General features: G+C 45.7%; 1 long non-coding RNA gene across 1 annotated transcript; it reads left to right on the top strand.

Moving 5' to 3' along the window:
* LOC125943818 (uncharacterized) lies at positions 1-24082 on the top strand. The gene is made up of 3 exons (XR_007465918.1): positions 1-101; positions 23866-23913; positions 23992-24082. It is a non-coding gene; the product is annotated as an uncharacterized LOC125943818 (long non-coding RNA).

Genomic DNA, 24082 nt, shown 5'->3' with positions numbered 1-24082 from the left:
TGCGCGAATCAGCCACTTGAAATACAGTTGCTGTTCGTGAAAGAAGCAATGAAGGCTCTACGTATCATTTTCCTCGTAGCTGCTGTTGTTGCTGAAACACGGTAAGACCAAACAGTCCAATATTTTCTCGAAAACTTGTTTCATCTTGTAATAGGCATCAGATGAACTTGTTTCGTGGCCCCGGTAATATCTCACAAAAGAAACATGTGTTATATAACAAAAACAGGCGCTGAAAGCTTATAAAATTGAACAACATTATTATTGCTGAACTAGTGAATGCATGGAGCCCAGTATTCGTTGCGAAAGTTGGTACTAGCGCAAGAGTTTTTTTTTTTAATTTTGGTATTGCATCTTTAATGTAGTTACAGCTAGAACTAATTGTAAACGAATGCTCTAACTAGACATATTTCACTAGAAATCACCATAGCCCCACCCGAATTCTACCAAACTGGTTCTGCACAATACTTGCCTCAACAGCTATATTTATTGTTAGTGCAAGTTCTAATTGCATATATGTCACAAGCAGTGATTAGAGTCCGTCCGAATTTCCTCCTACTAAACTGTTTGAGCACAGTAAACCGTTATGACACTCGGGGCGATCTTTCGCCGTCGCCATCGCCTTGATGTTTCGTGCATATTTGTTTATAAGCACTCTGTTATTCTGCCTATGCCATATATGCCAGTTAAATGCTATACTATTCTACCGCCAACGTTCCTCAAATCACGTCTGCATTCGTGAATGAATCATTGCTCAGAATTTTTGAGAATTGCCGCGTGCCGGAGAGACGCATGAAAACATTGTGTTCCCTGCGCATTTCTTTTATCCTAAATCTTCTGCCATTAAAAAGGGCAAAAAGTATGGTTGATCCCTCTTTCATAGAAATGAGTAGAACACGAAAGTGAAACGTGTCTTCACAGAAGATGTTGCATGCATGTTTGCTTCGTGACTCACGGTCGGCTGCAGCGAAAGGCGCACGAATTGCGGGCCGGCGACCATGTTGCAGGTTTGCTTAGCGCGTGGAGTCATCTTTGCGAGCGGCGTCCAGCTGTCGAGTCGCTTCGGCGACGGTACAAGCGTTTTTGTCCGACTCCGTAGTGCCTTGGGCAGCCAGTTGAGCTGCGACGCGCTCACCTTCAGGAATGCGAGTGGCAGAGTTCGCAGCATGCGCCACGAACACGCGAAGGCGTTATGGCCGGATCAAAGCTATTTTCACCTGTCGACGCCGTTGCCTTTCTGCGCCGCTTAACACAGCAGTTTTAACGCGACAGCATCAAGGGCCCCGTGTCGCAAAAAATCCGTTGTCGTCGCCGACCGTCGTTTCGCGAAAAATCATTCCGAACCACCATCACACAGGCCCTCCGCGTGGCACAGACGCTTTAGGGAACTAATTTCTCAAAATAAAATGCGTCAGAAAATTGGAGGACGCTTAAGCTTCGCCTTTGAGACTGGGACGCGATAGCGTTATCGGGCCCCGTTCGGATCGCATTTTTCTTTCTTACTAAGCTTCACTGCAACACTTAGCGTGGGACCAAGCTTCCACCGATTCCCATAATGTCGGCTTCACTTTTAAACACAAATGCATTGCTATGAAATTTTTTCAAGGGCAATTTAAGCCGACTTATATCAAAATGTGAATGTCCTATGACCTTGTTCATTAGTTTATTAAATGTTTGCTGCAGCCCCGAGGCGCGTGCGTGTCCAAAACGCATTAGGCAGGCAAGTCTCAGTTTGACCAGCCGTATGGAGCCTACATGCAAGCGCTGTTTTATGTAGGCTCCCTAACCTGCCAAGGAGGCGAGGGCCATCTTGATAGTGCTTTTGCAAGTAACCTACCTGGGCGCACCGCTGTTGCATGGTATAAATGCTGGAAAAGGGGTTTATGTTTTTGTTTCCTCGTAACAGAATTATGTGTTCTCGTTCATTCAAATTACAATTGGTTGCTATCCTGTCTGTAGGTTGTGGTTCAATCGTACTTTACAATTTTTCTGACAAATTTTACTTTGAGAAATTCAACTATTTCACTAACTCCTCTGCGCCACGTGGAGGGCTTGCGTGATCGGGGTGGTTCGGGATGATTTTCTCAGCCGCGGATGCCGGCGCCGACACTGACGCCGGATTTTCTGCGACTCGGGCACCTTAACGCTATCGCGCTAAATTCGTAAAGCATAACCTAAACACAACCTACAGACAACATAGCGTCAGATTGTAATTTGAATTTACGAGAAAACATAATTCTGTTACACGTAAACTCAAACACGAAACCCTTTTTCAGCGTTCCTACCAACCATAAAGCGGCGCTCTCCCGCTCGTTTCTTTGCAACAACACCATCCAGATGGCACTCGTCATCTCGCCATCTTGTAGGCTCTCTACGCCATGTGCAGATGGTGGTGAAAAAAATAAAGCTACAGTTCGTCTATCACTTAAATTGCTAATACCTGGGAAAAGTATTCGAGGAAAAGTATTCCTCGAAATTTTGAGAAGGACAGCCCACAAATGTCATGAAACATAACGCCGACAGCGCATGCCTTTTATGTTAAATCTTCTCAGGCTGAAATATCAAAAGTGCGAAACACTAACAGAATATCGTCCCATGCAAGAGGCTACGTTTCTACTAGGAGGAGGAGGAGGAGGAGGAAAAATATTTATTAAGAGAAAAAAAATTACACCATCTTCCCGTAGGGGAACCCTGAGTAGTATGCGAAGCACCCATGGGGGGAGAGTTCGTCAAGCGGAAGCGGCGCGGGCTCGTTGACAAGCGGACCAGGAGTTGAGGGCCCGCGAGGCCGAAGCGAGACGTCAGCACCGGCAGCAAGCACAAGCCACCACCGATCCAGATTCACGATCCCTTGACTTTGTACTTTACGGACCACAGTGCCGTTATACTCAAAGGGAAACGTTCTCCTAAGCTTAACGTCATATATGACTAAAACAGAATCAGGGGAACCCCCTGCTTGTGGTCCGTAGAGCTCTTGAACCAAATCATCATCTACCCCATGTGTAAATAATGAAACATTGTTTATATACTGCATCAATATGTAAATAACAAAACATTGTGTGTATACTGTATATATAATCACACCACACTCCCGTGTTTCTGTGTCACATTTTTGTATGATGATCGAGTGGGCAAAATCTACGGAGGATTCACGGTTTACCAGGTTACCTCCGGAGCTTCGCCCACTCATCATTCACTTCGTGGATATGGCGATCATTTTTTAATTATTTTGTCTCTTCAGCTTACCTTCATTAGAAAAACAATAACCAACAAGCCAGCGTTTAAATATAGTACGTTAAAATATTTATTCATATACGCGCAGCCACCGCATGCGTGACCACCGCCAATATTGTTGATTTGTGTTCAACTGCGTCGGTACTATAACTGTGCGAGATTCGTACTTCATGGAGCTTTAGTAGAACACGAATATAATTTTCCGATTACTAGGAAGTTACATCAAATAGTTCTGAAATTTTAAACACGGCAAAATATTGTGTTCGCATTTCAAATTATATCTGGGGCAGAATTCACTAAGCTGCGCTTCGCTTACGAAATTTCTTAGCCAAAAAGTTCTTACGCTTTGATAAGAGTGCAACCGAAGTGGCAACAGATTTAACTTACGGCGTCGCGTGAGAGTGAGGAAGAAGCAAAGCTCCGAATAAACGACAAGAAATGAAAGAAGTGCGGTAAACTGATAGCATGATCGCACATCATGCATATGTAGTTGAGGCTATTTTCTCACGGAAAATCACTGCACACTTCCTTTTCTGGGCGTCTGCTGTAGCGCCGACAAGCTCATCCGTGCTTGCCCGGTCACCGCACCACCATCAAAATAACTGCAGTGAAAGCGTTGCGCTTTCTTTTCACATTTCTGTGAGAGACAGGACTCATGGACACATGGTGACATATTTGGCGCAGAAAGAGGCGTTCAGTCAAAGCAATTGCCGGCTAGGTCTACCTGGCTCACCCCGCCTGTATATACATCGCCACCATCACCACCACCTCCTCCACTCTATTATAAAGCAACTAAATGTCTTCATTTCGATAATAATTACGGATATAAAAAAGCTACATAATATATAGTTCATATGGCTTCAAGGCAAGGGACACTGCACCCGTATGTTCACAGGAATGGTTTGTGATCGCGCGGCATACGGTTGCAGGTGCAGTTCCAATACCGTGCATAGGCTCAATATCAGCTCCCTCGACAGCCCGTACCGTCTAACGGGCTGGTCGGCGACATCGTCAAGCGCCAACCGACGACGAAACGCGCGCTCCCTTCGCGTAGGATCGCTGTCGAGAGCGTGGAGAACTATCAAAGCAGCCGTAAAAAAGAAATGCAGAAAGAAGCCATGGTTATCGACACTCCCAAATTATAACAGAAAACTTCGCTAAGTAACAGCCACACCTGCAAGTTTCGCTACCTATTTCACTTTGACATCTTATCAGCATTCATCACCTCTTGGCTTCTCCTCAGCTGATAAAACACGATGATGCCTTGGACCACGTCAAGATCTTGTTTTGCAGGTTCAGGCGGAATGCACAAAGGCGCGTACACATCAATTTTGGGAACATATAATAAATCATGGGTTGGTGATGTCAGGGCCTGGAGCCCTTAACTACGCTGTCTGTCATATCCCAAGTGGCCCCTCAATGAATTCAAGGCTAATCAGTCAACATCACCACGATGCTCACTGCCAACGTTGCCATAAATTTACCAGCCTCATAAGAACACACGTTCAAGTGCACGTCAGAATACTGCGCACCAACGTACTCGAAGCACATAGCGGTTCAGCATTCTAGCTGGTTTCAGATCAAATCTGTTCAAGTCGTCGATGTTGCGACACTGGCGCACTTTGTTCAGAGCAGTAACTTCACATATAGGACGATGCCAAGGTGTGAGTGGTGGAATCCAAGCTGCGCCCGACCGCCCTTCTATAAGCATGCAAATGTGGCCTCCCAGTACAAAGTGAACTCCGGCTCAAGAGAAACAGTCCGGTAAAATTCCGCACGAATTTTGGATGTGCTAAAACGTCATCGGCGTACTTTTATGTTCACTGCAGGACAAAGGCGTCTCGCAGCGATGTATAATTACCCCTGAACTGCGCTAGCTGATTTCAAGGTATGCCTGCAAAATTCCTGATTTAATTACCTCAGCTAATTTTTCGCAGTCTTCGACAGCACTTCCTTTCCCCTAGCACCCACTCTTTATTTGTAATGGACCACCGATTATCTACCCTATAAAGAACGCGGCCTGCCCAGCTCCTATTTGTCCTCTTAATTTCAACTACCACTACCCCGTTTGCTGTCTGATCTACACCGCTCTCTTCCTCGCTCTTAGGGTAAGGCAAAATATTTTTCGCTCCGTCGCTTGTTTGAGCGCTCCTTAACTTATTCTCAAGCTTTATTCTTAAACTCGAAGTTTCTGCCCCGTATGATAGTACTTGAAAAATGGAATGGTAGTATACTTTTCTTTTCAACGACAATGCCTGCCGTATGCACTCCAACCCAATTTTATTGTTCTGTAAGTTTCCTTCTCATGATCAGGGTCCCCTGTGAGTAATTCACCTAGATAAACTTACTCCTTTCCATACTCTAGCGGCTGACTGCCGATCATGAATTCTTGTTTGCTTAAGAGGTTATTCAATATTACCTTTGTTAACCTACTCTTGCGCTTTCTCGGTTAAAGTCCTGAATAAATTGTTAAAATGTGTCCCCGGCGTTTCTGAACAGGACAATGTCATCGGGGAGCTGAATGTTGTGGAGACATTCGCCGTTGATCATCGCCCTTGATCCTTGAATACTTGAAAACTGCTTGTAAGTGTGCAGTTACTATAACTGGAGAGATTGTGTCTCCTTGCCTGAACGTTTTCTCGATAACTGATTTTCAACTTTTCTAGAGGTTAATTAAAACATGTGAAGCCAGAACTACCGCTGAGGCAGAGTTTAACCTTGAGAAGTTGCGGATACGTGCGGTGTGGTCGAACGCAAATATGAAAGTTACACATAAAAGACATAATGTTTAGTTGTCATCCGTATGCTTCAAGCACCAGGGCCTTGATGTGAAGTTCGTTCAGTCCTTCAGTACAATTCATGAGATATGCCCTTACAGCGCAAATTACATACAAATGCTATAGCTTTGTCCGAACGGACTGAATAAAGTGATCAAACTGTGCGCCGCCTGGAGAGCGCACAAGCCAGCATAATGCGAGCGACGTAAATGCTGATAATGCTTGAAATGCTTGCTGATACGACGGATTTTAGTGACAGCGCTTAGTGTCGTGCACGCTTCACCTAGTTCATTTCGCGATACGATGCCACTGTGACCGGCTTTTTCGCCCCGTCATGGTGACCTGACTATTGCGCAGCAGGCGCGGAGCACCGTAAGACTGTTGCCGGCTGTACGAAAATTCTTGCGCTGGATTCACAAATGCCTGTGAAGGCTTTCTTAAGAAAGCCTAAGTGAGAGGAGAAAACTATAGAAAGAACATCGCATGAAGAAACTGAATAACGTGAGCGACGTCATTTCGCCCCGGACTGATGTTAGTCTGGGGTTTAGAATAAGCATATTCAGTCAATCACAAGACGACGATGGCTGTTGTCAGATGTCGCTTTTCTTTGTCGTCTGGTCTTCCCATGGCCTGTTGCCTGTTACTGGCTTTCTTATTGCAAAAAAAAAGCTTAGTGGTGTCTTTAGGAACGTTATGCTGCGTTTTTTGTACCAAGAACGAAGTATACCCACTGATACTCGCCCGCGTCGTTTTCTCAATATGACTCTGGGCGTGTGTGTGTGTGTGTGTGTGTGTGTGTGTGTGTGTGTGTGTATGTGTGTGTGTGTGTGTGTGCGTGTGTGTGTGTGTGCGTGCGTGCGTGCGTGCGTGCGTGTGTGTGTGTGTGTGTGTGTGTGTGTGTGTGTGTGTGTGTGTGTGTGTGTGTGTGTGTGTGTGTGTGTGTGTGTGTGTGTGTGTGTGTGTGTGTGTGTGTGTGTGTGTGTGTGTGTGTGTGTGTGTGTGTGTGTGTGTGTGTGTGTGTGTGTGTGTGTGTGTGTGTCATCAATGACAAACTTGACGGTAGTCAGGGAAGGAAATACCCTTCCATTTGCTAGCACAGAATAGAGTGTCATGACGAGCATGAAAATTGAGGCTACTGCGCGCATACAGAAACACAGCCTATCAGAAATTATGCAGAGGTTACTGCCTTCCACAGCAGCGCATGCTCACACTCACTGACACTCACTCGCACTCGCACTCACCTCCACTCACACTCACAGGCACTCACTCGCACTCGCACTCACCTCCACTCACACTCACTAGCACTCACTCGCACTCACACTCACCTCCACTCACTGGCACTCACTCGCACTCGCACTCACCTGCACTCACACTCACTAGCACTTACTCGCACTCACACTCACCTCCACTCACTGGCACTCACTCGCACTCGCACTCACCTGCACTCACTATCACTGACGCACACTCGCACTCACCTGCACTCACACTCACTGGCACTCACTCGCGCTCACCTGCACTCACACTCATTGGCACTCACTCGCACTCACCTCCACTCACACTCACTGGCACTCAGTCGCCCTCACGCTTTTGAAATGAGTGCGAGTGTGAGGGAGTGCACTAATGAGTGAGTGTGCCGATCTATACCGCTCACAATTCGTGTCTATTCATAACGAAGCTTCCAATTTAGCACCTGTTGCATCGGGAGTGCGCCAAGGCAGGGTTTTGGTCCTAGTTTTATTTTTAATATACATAAAAGATTTGTCGTCCCGATTACATGGTAACATCCGTCTATTCGCAGACTATTGTATTTCGAACCGAGAAATTAATCGCAGTGATAATCACCATATACAAAATTCTGCCTTTTCTTGGTGCCAGGAGTGGCAGATGACTCTAAATGCCCAAAAATCTGTAACGCTAACAGTAAGTAGAAAGAAACAGATATCTGATTTTACTTACATTATTAATGACACACATCTCACTAGTGATTTTCAGCGTAAATATTTAGTTGTCACTTTAACGCACGCTGTCCGATGGGAAAGCCATGTTAACAAAATAACCGCAAGTGGAAATCAATGTACACGCTGAGCCACTAAAGCGACTCTTCTTTCTGAGAAAGCACCTTCGTCTTGCGACCCCAGATGCAAATCTGCTGGCCTACAAAATGCTTGTTCGACCAGTTCTGGAGCACGCCAATATTGTTTGCATTCCGTACACAAATTAACTCATCGCACGAATGGAAATGGTGCAGAAGAAGGCAATAAGGTTCTATTTTAATAAATACAAGTTAACGGATTCATTGACTGAATTATTAAAGAGAGCTGGTTTATTAACACTGCAAAGTGGAGCAGAACTAGCACGACTAGAGTTTTCGTTTCAATTTATTGATGGGGACAAACATTGAAGTATATGTACTAAGTTCTTTGAATCGTTCTAGATCAACACCCTAGAAGCACTCTCGAATACTTAAAGAATACACCTTTAAGTCGAATTGCTTTAAATGTTCATATTCCCTTAAAACAATTAGAGAACGGAATGAACTTAGTCGTTCCGTTACTAACACTTTATCTTTAAATAACTTCTTCATAACTTCGAGCGGCCGCCAACTTGGAACAGCGTTCGCTCAGAGCTTGTCACTCGCTGATCACCGAGGGAACGGCAGGCAGACAAGACGTAAAACGCACTGGTTTAATACATCGCTACGGGCGAGCGAACATGGGGAAACAGAGCAACTAGTGCATGACAGCAACTGCAAAAAAAAAAAAAACTATTGCGCGGTGTAGCGCACGCGCGCAACAAAAACGCGTCGAGCACAGGCAAAAAACACACACACGCACACACACACACACAACCCGTGCGCGCAACATGAGAGGGGAAGGGCGGAGCGGGTAGCGAGGCGGCCAAGTCGGTATAACAAAAACATACCGAAAAATTACGACGTAAACAACCATGTGTGCCACCATTTTTATACAGTATCGCCCACCTGTAAGGGCCGTAACTTAAGGGCGCCTTGGCGCTAGCGTCGAAAAGAGCGGCTTCACTAACTCGACCAATGGGAGCCATCCGGAGATTTGAGACATGAGACACGGTCTGGTTCAATCAAGAACGCAGGCGCAAGATCGGACCATAAATGGGCACAACCGTCTCATGTGCGCTCCTCCAAGCACCCAGTGCCAACTTGTCGCGTCGGCGGACGGGGACAAGGGTGAGCGTCCGAAGGAAGAGTAGGCGCCGTTGGTACACACGCGCACGCGCGCACACAGCACACGTGACTTCCAACGGTTATGTCTCACCGACTCGTCGCCGCCTCCCTAAAGCCGACGAGCCTTACTCATCACGGCCCTTTGGCGCCGTCTGCAAACGTTTTCGGATGCCAGATTTTTTATGTCTGCGCTTTGCGCTCGCGCTAACGGTTACCACAGAGGCGCAGCGTAACATTAGCTATGGTGGAAATGAATGGACATGCTGAGCAGTTTCTGTGAACACTTCTTTTTTAAACCTCTATCGGGATTTTTGTCGAGTAATCTGATCGCATCATTGCACATCTTGTCATTTTCGTGATTTCTATTTGTTTACTCATACCAAGCTTATTGCTACTAATAATTTCATGTAATAATTCAGCTAGTGCTTTAGTGCTTTACATGCATAAATTACTTGACTGTGCTTCTTTTGTATTTATATGTATGCCCTCCCTGCAATGATCTCGAGATCGGCAGTATTCATAAAATAAAAAATAAACGCTACGCGACTTCTGTTCGCCTGCTTGAGCGCATTTCAGCCGCGCTCTTTTCGCTGCAGGAAAGAAAATATTTTCCCACCCTTGTCCCGCCTAACAACGAGAAGGATTCTGCGGAAGAGCCATTCGCCCAATAAATGCCGAGATCACGACAGAAATATAAACTATATAAATGTAGTACGCGCAAGCTTGGCAGGGCTGGAGAAAGCGACCTGGTTTCAAAACAGTTGCGAGTTGCAGGAGTCAGCAAGCACAGTGTGACAAAAAATAATAATAATAAAACCGCGCAGATATTCTGCTCAATTTCACTAAACTCACTTGCTTCACGGAAGCCAACAGCGCATTGTTTCTAAAGTATTACACAATATAAAATATAATCAACGCCAAAATCATAAGAGAGACCTGAAAGATTCTTGGAAACCACCGAGTGGACGTATGCAATCTTAGCCACGGTGAAAACCCATGCGCTAACCGCAGAGCTTATTAAATGTCTCAACTCGCTTAACTCTATGGAAGCGGCTTCACGCGTCCCGAGCAAGCGCCGAAACTGGGAGGGCGAGTGTCAAGTGACAAGAGGAAACGGAGCCGCGAGGAGTTTAGGATGAGGAGATATCTCTGTGCTTAGTTTTTTTCAGCCCTGAAGAAACTAGTGAATTGGAACATTTTGCAGATTTTATTTCACTTTGCTACCAAAGCAGTTTTGGGGGAAGTATCACAAACATGGTGAACAGCCCAGAATACCTGTAATCCAATAATTGACACCAGTAGACACGTTAAATTCAGTGCAATAAAACCCGCTGGCTATTGACTTTTGTGCTTGTGCTATCTTTTGAGATTATCCTTGAGGTTTTGCAAGCGCCATTACATATGAAAAGTAGCACTGCTACTTGGCTTGTGGACACGGCATATTGGCTTGTGGACACGGGATCGATCCCCGGCCGCGGCCCCAATTTTGTTCCCCATTTCGATGGGGGCCGAATGCCAGAAACCCAGGTGCTCAAGGTTAATCCTGAGTCCGCTAATGCGGCGTGCCGCTTAATCATATTGTAGTTTTGGCAAGTAAAACCCCCGAAATTATTATTATATTTGAGAAGTTCGCTGAATCATGTGTAATTCATGCACCATAAATGCCAAAGTTTTAAAATACTTTTAATGGCCCTTTTTCAATAATAAAGGTATTAGGACGTGATCTCAAATTTTCCTTAAAAAGCATTCCATTATTTCATTACCTGAGCGCTCTGATTTATTGAGCAGTGCAAAAATTAATTCAAAGAGAAAGACATTTTTACAATATAACCGCACCACCAAGTGACGCTGCCCTGTGTCCGTTGCGAGCTCTTTACAGCGCAGTTGGGCATGTTCGATAAATACTCCGAGTAAGAAGGCTGACGGGACTGTTTCCACAGGTTTACTGCCGACGAAGCTCCACATCTGAAGTATCCCTATTCCCCACAAGCACAACTGCAGTTAGGCGTTATGGGTCCGCTTGCACTGCAACAGAACTCAAGACTTAATGCCAGGCATTCCAGGAACAAAAAGCAATTATCTTGCCTTCAACTTCCGGAAAGATTCAATAACAGCTTTTGGGGCATAAGCGAATGCTATGTTGCGTCACAACAGCTTTGCAGTCTCCGTCGAAAATATATCGTGTGCTTGAGTCCTTAGCGCCATGACGCCGATTTCTAGTTCCAGTTCCAGTGTCTAGTTCCAGTGGCGTGCACGTCAGCCCGAGTCATCAAGATGGCTATTTGTTTTCGTTTCTCGTGGGGCCATAGTATAATGACGAAGAGAGCAATAGTGGCGCTGCTGCAGCTGCGCGACTCAAGTGAGAAAGACCATGACCCAAATTTCGCTTTGCCGACGTTCAACGCTGGCCATTTCACTGTTTTTAATAAATACCGTTACAGCCCCAACCTCTCTCTGTCCATACCTCTCTGTCATTGACATTAGATGCTTGCCGCCCATGCTCGCTAAGCTCACCTTCGGTCGGATTCCGCCAAGAAAGCGGGAAATAGATGGAGAGATTGACTGTACGTATACTTAGTCAACCACTTAACGCCCAAATAAACACACAAAAGGGAGAACAAAGCGGTATCTATCATTACATCTTCGCTTTTTCTCCATGTAGGCGAGCGTGCGTGTCTGTTACTCTGTGCTAACTTGGCTAGTCCCTCTTCCGCTCTGCCTGTTTATATAAGGAGCTCGTAGATGTACGTTTAAGATGGAAGAAGGAAAAAACCAGGAGCCATTCCACCCTCTGAAGGCGGATGACGAGCGAAGCTGTAGCAAATCACACGGTTTTAAGCGTCTTCATTCACTGGAAGTCATGGCAAAACTTGCCGGTCATGATTTGGATATGTTTGCCATCAGCCCATACATATTCTCATGGGTATTGAAGAAAATGTCGCAGTTTCGCCCGAAAGGCGAAGCCTCGATTGCGATAACAAATTAGTAGAGAGCTATACGAAGCAAGGATAGTAGTTTATTGGGCCGTATAAACTTGTAAACATTCGCCTACTAACTAAATAGACAAGCATGGTGTCACGTGCGCACAGGCAAACATGAACACATCTCGCTCGATGACCTAGGAAACTCGCTGTCAGAACGCTGCAGTGAGGAGGCGCGCATTGATCTCCGTGCCGCCTCTCGCTTCAAAGCGAAGTAAACGTCGAAAACACAGCGCATACGAAGTTACCGGCTCTAGTTTAACTTTGTTCACGTCGCAAACGCTTTGAAGAGGAGGCCCGCACGGTCGCGCACTGTTTCTGCGTCGCAGGTCGCTTTCGAGACACGACGTCCACACGACCGCCACCGGACTACGAAGACCCGACTCCCCCCCCCTGCCTGGCACGCGACAGAAGCCGCGCGCTTCCGTCCCACCTTTTCCCTCGCGCGCGCGAGATTGAGCAGCAAGCGTCGGCTGACCCTCGCAAGCACGACGCGTGCCGCGAGGGCACACTGTGTGTACCCTCGCGGCACGCGGCGACGATGTTACCGTGTTTGGACTTTACAGGGAACCTCACAATGAAGTCCACGACCACGGCAGAAGTGCGCTTGGAGTGTCCATATAATTGCTATCGAAATATAATATATCCGCTCATTTCACTATACATTGTCTCACTCATTCCTGAACATTGGATTATTACCACCTTAGTGAGTGGTTTCTATCTTGGTGTGCACAATGTGCTAGCGCAATAAGTCATCAGCGCGAGTGAGCTTGTCACGCAACGTGCGTCCATTTTTCCGCTAGCAAGGTGAACCGATATCACTTCTGCTTAACGTTCAAGCACTCACCGCGTGCACACTCCCACTCAAAAACACTCACTCATGTTCACACTCTCCTGCACTCACACTGACGTTCACACTGACCTCTATACACGCAGAAGCACTCATCACGTTCACACTCGCAGCACTCAGTCACGTTGACACTCAGCTCCACTCACACAGCACTCAGTCACCTTCACACGCATCTCCACTCACACTCACAGGCACTCACCACGTTCACACTCACACTTACACTCATTGGCACTCACTAATACTCACTGGCACTCACATCCACTCACACTCACTGCCTCTCACCTCCGCTCACACTCACTGGCACTCACCTCCACTCACACTCACTCGCACTCACTCACACTCATTGGCACGCACCTGCACTCACACTCACTGGCACTCACTCCCAATCACCTGCACTCACACTCACTCGCACTCACTCGCAAGCACCTCCACTCACACTCACTGGCACTCACTCGCACTTACCTCCACTCACACTCACTTCCACTCCCACTCACTGACACTCACTCGCACTCACTTCCACTCACTGGCACTCACTCGCACTCCCCTGCACTCACACTCACTGGCACTCACTCGCACTCATCTGCACTCACGCTCACTGGCACTCACTCGCACTCGCACTCACCTGCACTCACACTCACTGGCACTCACTCGCGCTCACCTGCACTCACGCTCACTAGTACTCACTCGCACTCGCACTCATTTCCACTTACACTCACTGGTACTCACTCGCACTCACCTCCACTCACACTCACTTCCACTCCCACTCACTGGCACTTACTCGCACTCGCACTCATTTCCACTCACACTCACTGGCACTCACTTGCACTCACCTGCACTCCCACTCACTGGCACTCACTCGCACTCATCTGCACTCACACTCACTGGCACTCGCACTCACCTGCACTCACACTCACTAGTACTCACTCGCACTCGCACTCACTTACACTCACTCGCACTCGAACTCCCCTGCACTCACACTCACTGGCACTCACTCGCACTCGCACTCACCTGCACCCACACTCACTAGCACTCACTCGCACTCGCACTCAAGCCTTTGAAATGAGTGCGAGTGAGTGTGAGTGAGTGCACTCATGATTGAGTGCGCCGACCTATGATTCAGCCCCTGTTCCCGACGCTGGTGCAAAAAAAGTTCTGAGACCTATTTGTGAGAAATTATCTCTTAAAGTGAATTCCTATCATGGACGCAACAACAAGAAAACACTGCCTAAAATTATCCAAAGACAATTAGCACGAGAAGGAGCCATAAAACCAACTGAATTCATCATATATGCTGGCCTGGTAGGACGTCAGCTGTAACAAGTCACGCGTTTTCTGCAAAACACGTTGCCAAGCACTACGAATTTTTATAAAGAAAGCTTAACAAAAACTATTGCAAGAAAATGAAATTGTTTGGTTTTATATGCCTAAAACAACGATCACATTTTGAAGCACGCCGCAACATGAGACCCTGGAATAATTTTGACCACCTGGAGTTCTTTATCATGCATACAATGCATGCTATACGGGCGTTCTTGCATTCTGGCTCCATTGGAATGTGGCAGCCGAGACCAAGATTGAACTAGTGACCTCGAGCTCAGCAGAGCAGTGTGATACCCATTGCGCTATCATGGAGAATGATTGTCGCAAGCGACGTGTTACCCTCACACCCTACAATCTTCTTCGCAAGCAATTTCCACCCGAACACGCCCAAGTGAGCAACGAAGCCCCTTGTTGATGATTATTGGATGTTATTGGCGCAAGCCCCTTGTTAGGCCCAACAAAGCAGAAAGTCGTATGGGTCATTCGCTCCGCCAGACGTTACCGGTAGGACTCCCCAAACCACAGTGAAACAAGGGAGACCTGAAGCGCACCAACCAGGGGATAAAAAACGTGATGGTAATAACAACAAGCACTGCGCTTGAAGTGATTATGGACATTTATCGAGACCGCCACTCCCGTGGAGCTAGAATACGAAAGCACGCCGCCTGTCGTAAAATAGTCACAGACAACCCGGAACCACGAAGTGGCAGCACATGGGCTTCGGTTCTATTGTCAAATCAATTCAGCACAAAGTGCTGTCGCGCCATGGACGCAACAAGTCTGCAGGGTCAAGGCGACACCCCAATCAAGGACCAAGTGCTATTTTCTCTGGCATTTAGGAGGGCTGCTGGCAAAGTGCGTTCGCTTAAACTGAAGCAGTTGGCTGCCTCACCGTGGTCTGTGTGGGAAAGTTGTGGCAAACAACACTAAGCCCAACCAAAGAACTTCGCGAGTGCGACTTTACAACGCTTTATTGATCAAGACATGCAAGTTTTTGCGTTAAATAGCGTACTTGTTTTCTTCCATTGAATTGTACAATTGAAGGTCACGTAATATTCCACTGACGGTGTTACCAGGATTCGTCTAGGCGCATTCAATGCAACTGCAGAAGAAAGAAGTGTCAAGGGAAATAGTAAAACTACCAAGTCCTCCAGTCCGGTAAAACCGTAAGAATGATGTGGCCTGGTATGGGATCTCAAATTACTACCACAAAACTAAGGCGCTATGTTTATGTTAATGATTACGATTACGTTAATGTATTTTATAATATTGAGAAGTATCAAAGTGCTGCCAATAGCCTGTCTACAAAACTACCCTTCCGTCGTTTTTTTTTTCTTTCCCGAGGAATATGACGCTATTCATACATTCTTTCTCTTAAGAGCTGGCTCATCACCATCGTAATGGCTCCCCTTTCAAATCTGAACTGTGGAATTGTCACTACGTAGATTATACATAGTAACAAAGGTCAATCTAGGAGACTATTTAGTTCTTGCACACCGAAACCTACGTTTGCTTATTGGTACTATTTGTTAAAATAATTTATCAGAATCAGGCTCAAATTTTATTACTATATACAAAGTTATTACAAACTGCAATATAAAGGAGGACGTCCCAGAGTCGAAAACGGAATTGGGACCTCCTGTGCCTGAAAGGAAAAGTAAGCTTACTTATAGCAACGACAGAGAAAAAGCATCAATAACTATAAAAGCCAATTCGAAAGGCAGCAAGTATAAAAAATATAACATGAATTACAACAATTATACGACAAGCTTAATCAGCCACATATAGAAATATGAAAAAATTGAACAGAAAATCGGCATGTCTAAACAGATTCACACGTTATTAATAAACATAGTATAATAATTCTGTAGCACTTACCAATAAATTTGCTAATGCATACATAAGGTTTTATATACAAAAAATATTATCTATGGCTGCATTGATTCAAAAGAAACTCTCAATTTTGTAATAAATGAGTGTAGTGTCATTATTTTTCAGCGAAGCTGTTAAGGGCTCAGTTTCCGATGGTCGTCTCCGCGTGTAGAAAAAAAACACTCATTGGCCGTATGCTGTATGTGCGAGTGAAAGCGCGCGAGGGGCGCGCGCTTTCACGGGGAGCGAACGCACGGCGGAGAGCAAACATAACTTCTTCCGTTGCGCGAAAGGCCATGGGGGGACGGGAGAGAGGGAGGGCAAGCGACGTTTATCTGCGGCACCAAATTCGTATCTTGCGACCGGGCGTAATGGGAACTGGCGACTCAATCACCCACGCGAAAGGAGGAAAGCGGGAAGGCAGCGTGGGAGGGAGGGAGTGCGGCTTTTGCTCTGCGAGCAATAGACTGCGTACTTGTACTTTGCGCGACGATGGGTGGTCGCGCGCACGGTATCTTGAAGGCGATCTGCAACACGGCTCCTACCTTTGTATGCGCTGTGCTTTCGCCGCTCAGTTTCCGTTGAAGCGATAGACCGCATGAACCTTCGTTTGCTGCTGCTGGCGCGCTTGCTCATGCCAGAGTTTTGACAGCGCACGTCAGCAATGCGCAGAACTGTTGTCGACGGCAGCGGCGTTTCGCCCGCGTTCGCAGCGAACGCGCGCAGCGTTGGTGACATGTTTATGAAGAACGTGCCAACTTTTGCCGTACGCCCTATGGTGGTGTACCGTAGCGAGCATAAGGCCATGGTCCCAGGGGTCACTAAATAAATGAAAACCACTGGATCATATATATTTCTCATTATTGATTAGTTCAAATAACCAAATACACCATCACATCTTAATAATCACAATTGGAAATACATAGTTACCACCATAGTACAGCTTCGCTCGTCTTCCATCTCTATCCCAGTGGAAGGGCTGACTGTTCTTTTAAACAAATGGTAGTGAATTTCATAATGAAGAAGCGCTGAAATGAACAGTTTGCTTGCCGTAGTAATTTGAGACTTTAGGCAAGGTGATGTTCCTGTTAAGGGTGAATCTTATGCTGGTACAGTTGTCTAATGAAGACGACGAAATAAAAGAGAAGAGGAATCGATTGTTGATATGCGCAAGTAAACAGATACCTAGATTGTATTTCATTATGTCGAACACTGTAAGGATACTATTTGCTTGTAATAATTGTTTGGCATTGGTACAGCATAAGCTAAAATTATTTTGGTTGCTCTATTCTGGACAATTTGCTGTGGTGCAAGATGAGTGCTGTGTGTGTCACCCCATGTAATTATACAGTAGCTGATAACTGAATGAATGAATGCATAATACAATGATAAGAGAAAGATAAGTAAAAAAAAGGGACGAGCTCAGATCAGGATGCGTATACCATAGGACATACTTTTGACGTCTGAAATGTGCTAATGAAATTTTAGAGAGAAAGATAACAAAGAGAGGAAAGGCAGGGAGCGCAACAAGACGAGCGTCCGGTTTGCTACCCTACTATGGGGGTAAGGGAAAGGGGGAATCAGTATTGGTGTTCTCCGGCACGACTTTATAGTCAGATTTAGACTCGACTCCGCCAAGCCTAGGGGGCAGAAGAGGAGGAGTTGTCGGATGTGACGCGTTCTTAATAGAGGTGTCTGCATTCTTTGAAGTCCGACGGCGTCGAGAGCATGGCTTTCTAATGGCCGCAACAGCTTCCTGACGAGACGGACGGTCTCTCGCCATCTGTTTCAAGACCGCCTTTTGCTCCTTCATTTTGGAGCCGTCCTATTTTAGGTTTCTACCTAGTCTGACGCCATAATAAATTCAGTCATCGCTAGCCTGGATTAACTACTCTGACAAGCAAAAGGTGGGAAACGGAACTAATGATGTTCATTCGATGTAAAGACTAAGAATTTAGTTTTAGCTGGAATAAATTCTAAACTGCTTAATTTACACCAGTGTGGTGTATTAGTTTATCGACTTGGCAGTTCATGCTTTTATCTGAGTGCAATATCGTAGTATCGTAGCATAGAGCAAACAATTAAAGTGCATGATGAAATTAGGTAGATCATTATTATAAATTTTAAAAAATTGGCCGCCATCCCGCCCTGCGAACGTGAATGTCCGGCGAAGCTGTATACAGGAAACACACATATGGTCGAGCATTGTATTCACTTTGTTCTTCTGGTGTCTTTAATTTCCTTGGTCTACCCATGGCAGTCTTAGAATGAACTGAATGAGTTGCCAGACGGGTCTCCCGTTTATATATGAAAGCGTGGTGACGTCACTAAGTATATATATATATATATATATATATATATATATATATATATATATATATATATATATACCGAATGGATGAACGACCGAATCTGCGTTCATCCAAAACGTGACCGGCCTGTCCGGAATGTTTATAATAGCGCCGTATTCATGCAGGAAACCCATTCCCAATATCACGTCTCTGCAGCACTCCAGCAAGATAACGAAAGTGGCAACAAACGTCGAGCTGCCGATATCAACTCTGGCCGTGCATTTGCCTGTTGGGGTTATCAATTGACCTCCCGCTGTTCTTATGTGGGGACCAGTCCCTGATTTTTTGACTTCATTAAGGCTATCGGCTAGTTTCTGGCTGATTATCGAGAAATCGGCCCCAGTATCTACTAACGCGGTTACTGGGTGTCCGTCTAAGAAAACAGCGAGGTCGGCACTTACGACTTCCCTTGGGGTCGGCAGAGACATATTGTCCGATTCCACACATAGTGGTGGGGGCGTTGTAGCATTTCGACGGTCGGCAACCTCCCCCCCATAGGTCGCTCCTGTTAGTTTCCCCGACGAGGGCTAGGGGACATGCCGCCCCTGACTACATCGGCGTAACTGCGACCTTGCGGCGAAGAGCTCGGTGTGGACGAAGGAGAGCGGGTTCGACGAATGAATGTATGTCCTTGTGGAGTAATATCGTCATTGTAGCGCCTGTTTTCGAAGCGAACTCGAGGGAAAGAGGGTGGAAAGCTCTGGTATCCATGGTCACGATACGGGCAAAAACGGTCAATGTGACCGGCTTCTCCATAATGAAAGCACAAAGGACGGCGGTTGACGGTGCGCCACATGTCCGTGTCGCGAACAAGTGGTCGACTTGTGGGCGTCCTCTGTGGCCAAGCTGCAGTTGCCTGCGGAGGGAAGTAGGCCGACGATTCCACAGGTACACTAGGTTGCGCGGTCAGCGGCTACGCGTGGTACGGCGGGGATGGCGGCTCGTTGAAAGGACGAGCCATTGGTGATGAGTTGTAGGCTGCTGCTGGAGGAGGACGACGAACAGCCGATGCGTAGCTCACAGACCGTTGGTCCAGTCGGAAATCGGGTAACGAGAATGCCTGCCTGATTTCTTGCCGCACAACTTCTGCTACAGAAGCCCCGACTGACTCCTGTAGAGTCACAAGGAGGATGCGAATCTCTTCACGAACAACCTCCCGGATGAGCTCACGAAGCGAACACTCATTGCCGGCAGCCAGAGCAGAAACGTTGCTCGAGGCGTTGTTTGGGCGATCGTAGGGTCGGCAACGTTGTTGCAGTGCTCGTTCGATAGACTTAGCCTCGGAGATGAATTCCGCAACGGTTGTCGGCGGGTTGCGAAGAAGACCTTCGAAAAGCTGTTCCTTGACGCCTCGCATCAGATGACGGATTTTCTTTGCTTCCGGCATCTCTGGGTCAGCGCGGCGGAACAGGCGGGTCATGTACTCCACAAACATGGCGACACTCTCGTTCGGCTTCTGGATGCGCGACTCGATTAGATGTTGGGCAGAATCGCGACGATCGTTGTTTGCGAAGGTCACTAAAAGCTGATGTCGAAACTCAGTCCAGGAAGTCAGTGTGGCAAGATGCCCGTGAATACACGCAAATTTAGGCGCCTCGAGCGGCCAGTCGCGTGGCAATTCCGCGTCTATTCGCGGGCTCTTTTCACACTCGCAAAAACACATTTATGTACCACGTATTGAGCAACAGAAAGCTGTATCTGGAGTTTTTCATGTTGCTCTACAATTTTCTCATTGACACTTTGATAATTATGACAGTACTTCTCGAGTTACCTAATTAATTACAAATAACTAATTAAATCTCAATAACGAAAAAATTACTGGCGGCTACTCCACTGCACTGGAAACAATACGCACAAGGTTTTCTTCGCGTACCACCGTTCCTCTTTTTTTAATTCGTGCTGCGTGAAAGCTGGGGCACCCTGTATATAAGCTGTATGCCTGATTGCAAAGAAAGATATGCCGTTTGCCTTCAATTGTTAACCTGGAGTCCTGTATTTACGCCACGAAATTTTCCGACCAATGAAAGGTATACAGCTTCGTTGTAAACCAGAAGTGGGTCGAAAATTGACCCTTGTGGTACCCTATATTAGTCGTCTTTGGCTTTGATTAAGTACCGGAAACGCTGAAAATTTGGTTTCTGTTATGGAGGTAGCTGCAGGTTAGTAGAAGGTAGGACCAGATATTCCTATTGCTTCTAGTTTTAGAAAGAGTACTTGGTGAATAATAGTATCAAATGGTTTACTTAGGTGTACCATAATACAGCCGGAAAAACAACCATCATAACAGTTGACAGTTGACAAGAACTTTATTAAAATGTCCTGAGGAAAAAGATTGGGGGAGCTGAAGGCACCCCAATCAAGTTGGTGGCTCCGCCCATGACGGAACCGGGAGCTGGTGACTCTCGGTGACGTCGCGGGCCCTTTGGACGGCCTGTCGTTGATGCGTAAAGTCCGCGCTTTGCAGTAGGGCGTCCCACTTGGACTTGTCGTGAAGATCAGAGCCCGCGTTGGACGGGCACAGCCAGAGCATATGATCGAAAGAGCAGTAGTCGTGCCCACATTTGGAGCACGATTGCGGGAAGTTCGAATCTATCCGATTGAGCGCTCTGGGGGTGAGGTACGATCTCGTCTGTAAGAGCCTGAACGTGACAGACTGAGCCCTGTTTAATTTTGGGTGAGGGGGAGGGAATTTCCTTCTGCTCAGTCTGTAGTGGGATGTGATCTCGTTAAAGGTGATAAGAGGGTCTTTAGGGGAGCAATCCTGTGAGAGAGCTGGACCGCTAGCCCGGGCGCGGTTCGTGAATTCACGCGCTAGGCAGTGGGCCTGCTCGTTGGGGTTGCATCCCGCTTGATTAACTACGCCTCTAACGTGGGCCGGGAACCAGACGATGTGGTGACCTCCTGTCTCGTTATCCGCAGTGTTTTCAAGAGATTTGTCATAAATAACTTTTTTTTAGGTAATGAGGGCAAAAATACTAGGGCTAGATCTGTAGACTATCCTGATCGGTGTCTGAACTGATAACGTGTAATAATAATAAATTTGGTGAGGTAATTTCTTAGGCGTTTCTTAGTTAACTTCCCGATTATATTGCTGAAGAATGGCATCACACAGATGGGTTGATAGTTCATTAATAATGACCGATCTCTTATTTAAAAACTGCGGTAACGTTGGCATGCTTGAGTTCTCGAGGAAACGTCCTTGTTTTAAATATAAAGCTAATAATATCCACAAGAATGTTACATAAAGAAAAGCAAATAATTTTATATGGCATGGCCTAATATCGTCGAGACCGGCACTTGTGATTTTTCGATTAATAATCTAAAATCTATTAACCATCGGTAATAGTAGGAAACATGTAAAAAGACTGCGGGAGGCGTGTCAAATGGTTATCGCAAAGCTTGTCTTAAGCCAAGTTGTTCGAGAAAAAGAAGTCATGGTAGACGTCTGCAATGCCACGAGAGCTTGAATATTCATTGCTACCGTCGTTTATTCTAAATACGGTTTCCTGGCTGTTGTTTGGATTTAGGAAAAAGTTTACTATTACCCATTTTTATCACAGTTGTTCCCGTATCCAATATTTTCTTTTCAAGGTAGCTTCTTCTCGCTCTTTTCAGCTGCGTGCAGAGATACTTGCAGTATTTCTTGTACTGGGTTTTCAGTATAACATCAAACGCATTTGGAACTTGGCAACAATAAATCACATGTAAGACGTCAACACACAGATACAGTTCTCTAATTATTTAAAAAGAATGTCGTAAAAACAGGACACCTATTCACTTCTCCATGATTAGAACCTCTCAATTATTTTTTCTTGATATTATTTTCCCAAAATGCGGCGCCTTTCCTCGCAATGAAATTCCAATAAAAAACATGGTTTTTGCTGCAGCTGTCTATGTTCTAAACAGAGTGTCCATATTATACCGCTCCACAGGTATCATTGCTTTTTAAGGACGAGGGCTGTCGCTTGTTTTCTAAATGTATTCCTTAAAACGCAGCTTACAGAAGTTCGGAGGCCTTGAACTTAATAAAAGATTTATTATTAAGTAAAAAATTCACTCTACTCTGGCGATATTATATTAGGTGAAAACATTCCAATTATTATTAGCGGTATTAGAAAGAAAATTTATATGTATGCTTTAGTATGAGAGTGGTTAGCGGACACTGAACTTTACAGGCTAACGGAAAAATTCTGGGTACCTAATCTCTGTTATTACGGTGCCTAGTGGATTATGAAGACATTGCGCACCTAGTCACAATAGTTGCGTGCAATGCAATTCCCAACCTTGGTGCAGGCACCACGTATTTCAGGTCACCTTTCACAATTTCCGGATTGCTTCCTATAGGTTCCAGGTTTGCATTTTCAACCTAGTCACTAGCTGACACGCTTCGGTGGACGCTATTAGCGGCAAGGAGCTGGACTGATGCCCCTTCTCGAGTGACGTCCCTGCCGTAAAGCCGCTCTTTTCGGCTCGCTTCATGGGCGGTGTGAATTAAGCATGATAGCCGAGCTTTCTGGAGGATGTACCGCCTGCTTGGCGCGCGTGTTGCAGCAGCACCTAAACTACAATTTGACTTTCGGAACCACTCGGCTTGTAAAACATCACGACTAATATTGCAAGCTACGTAATATTTTAAAAAGCTACTGCTCTTGCGATGCATAGCTTCCCTGCGTATACTGATAAATTTTGTTTAAAAGGAATGCACTCAAATTGAGCACGCAGCACTTTGGACAATCTCTTGTTCTAAATATGAAAAATTGAAAAAATATGAAAAGTGTGCTGTACACAAATGTATGAAAAATGCATTGTCTGTATTTATGCAACCAATCTTTTTTCTTTTCGTTACTTTAACCCCGTCCTCTTTTTTCTACGATCATTATACTTGTATAAATTGCATATTTCCTATTTGTAGCCATTTCCTACTTTGGTATTGATCTTTTGTATTACCCTCTTGCTATGCTCTTGGTTGAAAGCAGCAGTTTTCAAAATAAATAATAAATAAATGTGATAGTAATTACTCTGTCACGTTTATGTACTTCGGGACAGGTATGACAGCTATATGCACGCAATAATATCTTTCCTATAGTATTCAACAGTGGTCGAGCATGAAATGTCACTTCAGTGATACTTTTCGACAAATGGGCACGTATTCATCACTAGTCTTGCGTAGAGAAGCCTGTTCTGGAAATGTTGGCACAAGGCGATAGGCCTCGTTGAACCGCTATTGATCACTTCAAATCGCAATCTCCCTGTTAACCTCTGTTTTCTTTGAATCTCTTTCAAGGAAGGAAGTTACGGAAGTTTTATTCCCACCTGATTGTACCAGCGACAGGTTAGTAAAAGCATCTATTCGTTAATGAGACGAAAAAATATGGAATTTTACACTTGAATTCTCCTGTCCCCAATACAGCGATTGCCGAGTATTACTCACATACAGGATAACGCACCCGTGCGCAAAACATGTAAGTGAGAAACTTTATGTTGTCATAACGTAATTCCGG

Source organism: Dermacentor silvarum, chromosome 3 (assembly GCF_013339745.2).
Source record: "Dermacentor silvarum isolate Dsil-2018 chromosome 3, BIME_Dsil_1.4, whole genome shotgun sequence".
Classification (NCBI taxonomy): Eukaryota; Metazoa; Arthropoda; class Arachnida; order Ixodida; family Ixodidae; genus Dermacentor; species Dermacentor silvarum.
The sequence above is the reverse complement of the archived record's forward strand: the minus strand, read 5'-3'. Positions and strand labels throughout refer to the sequence as shown.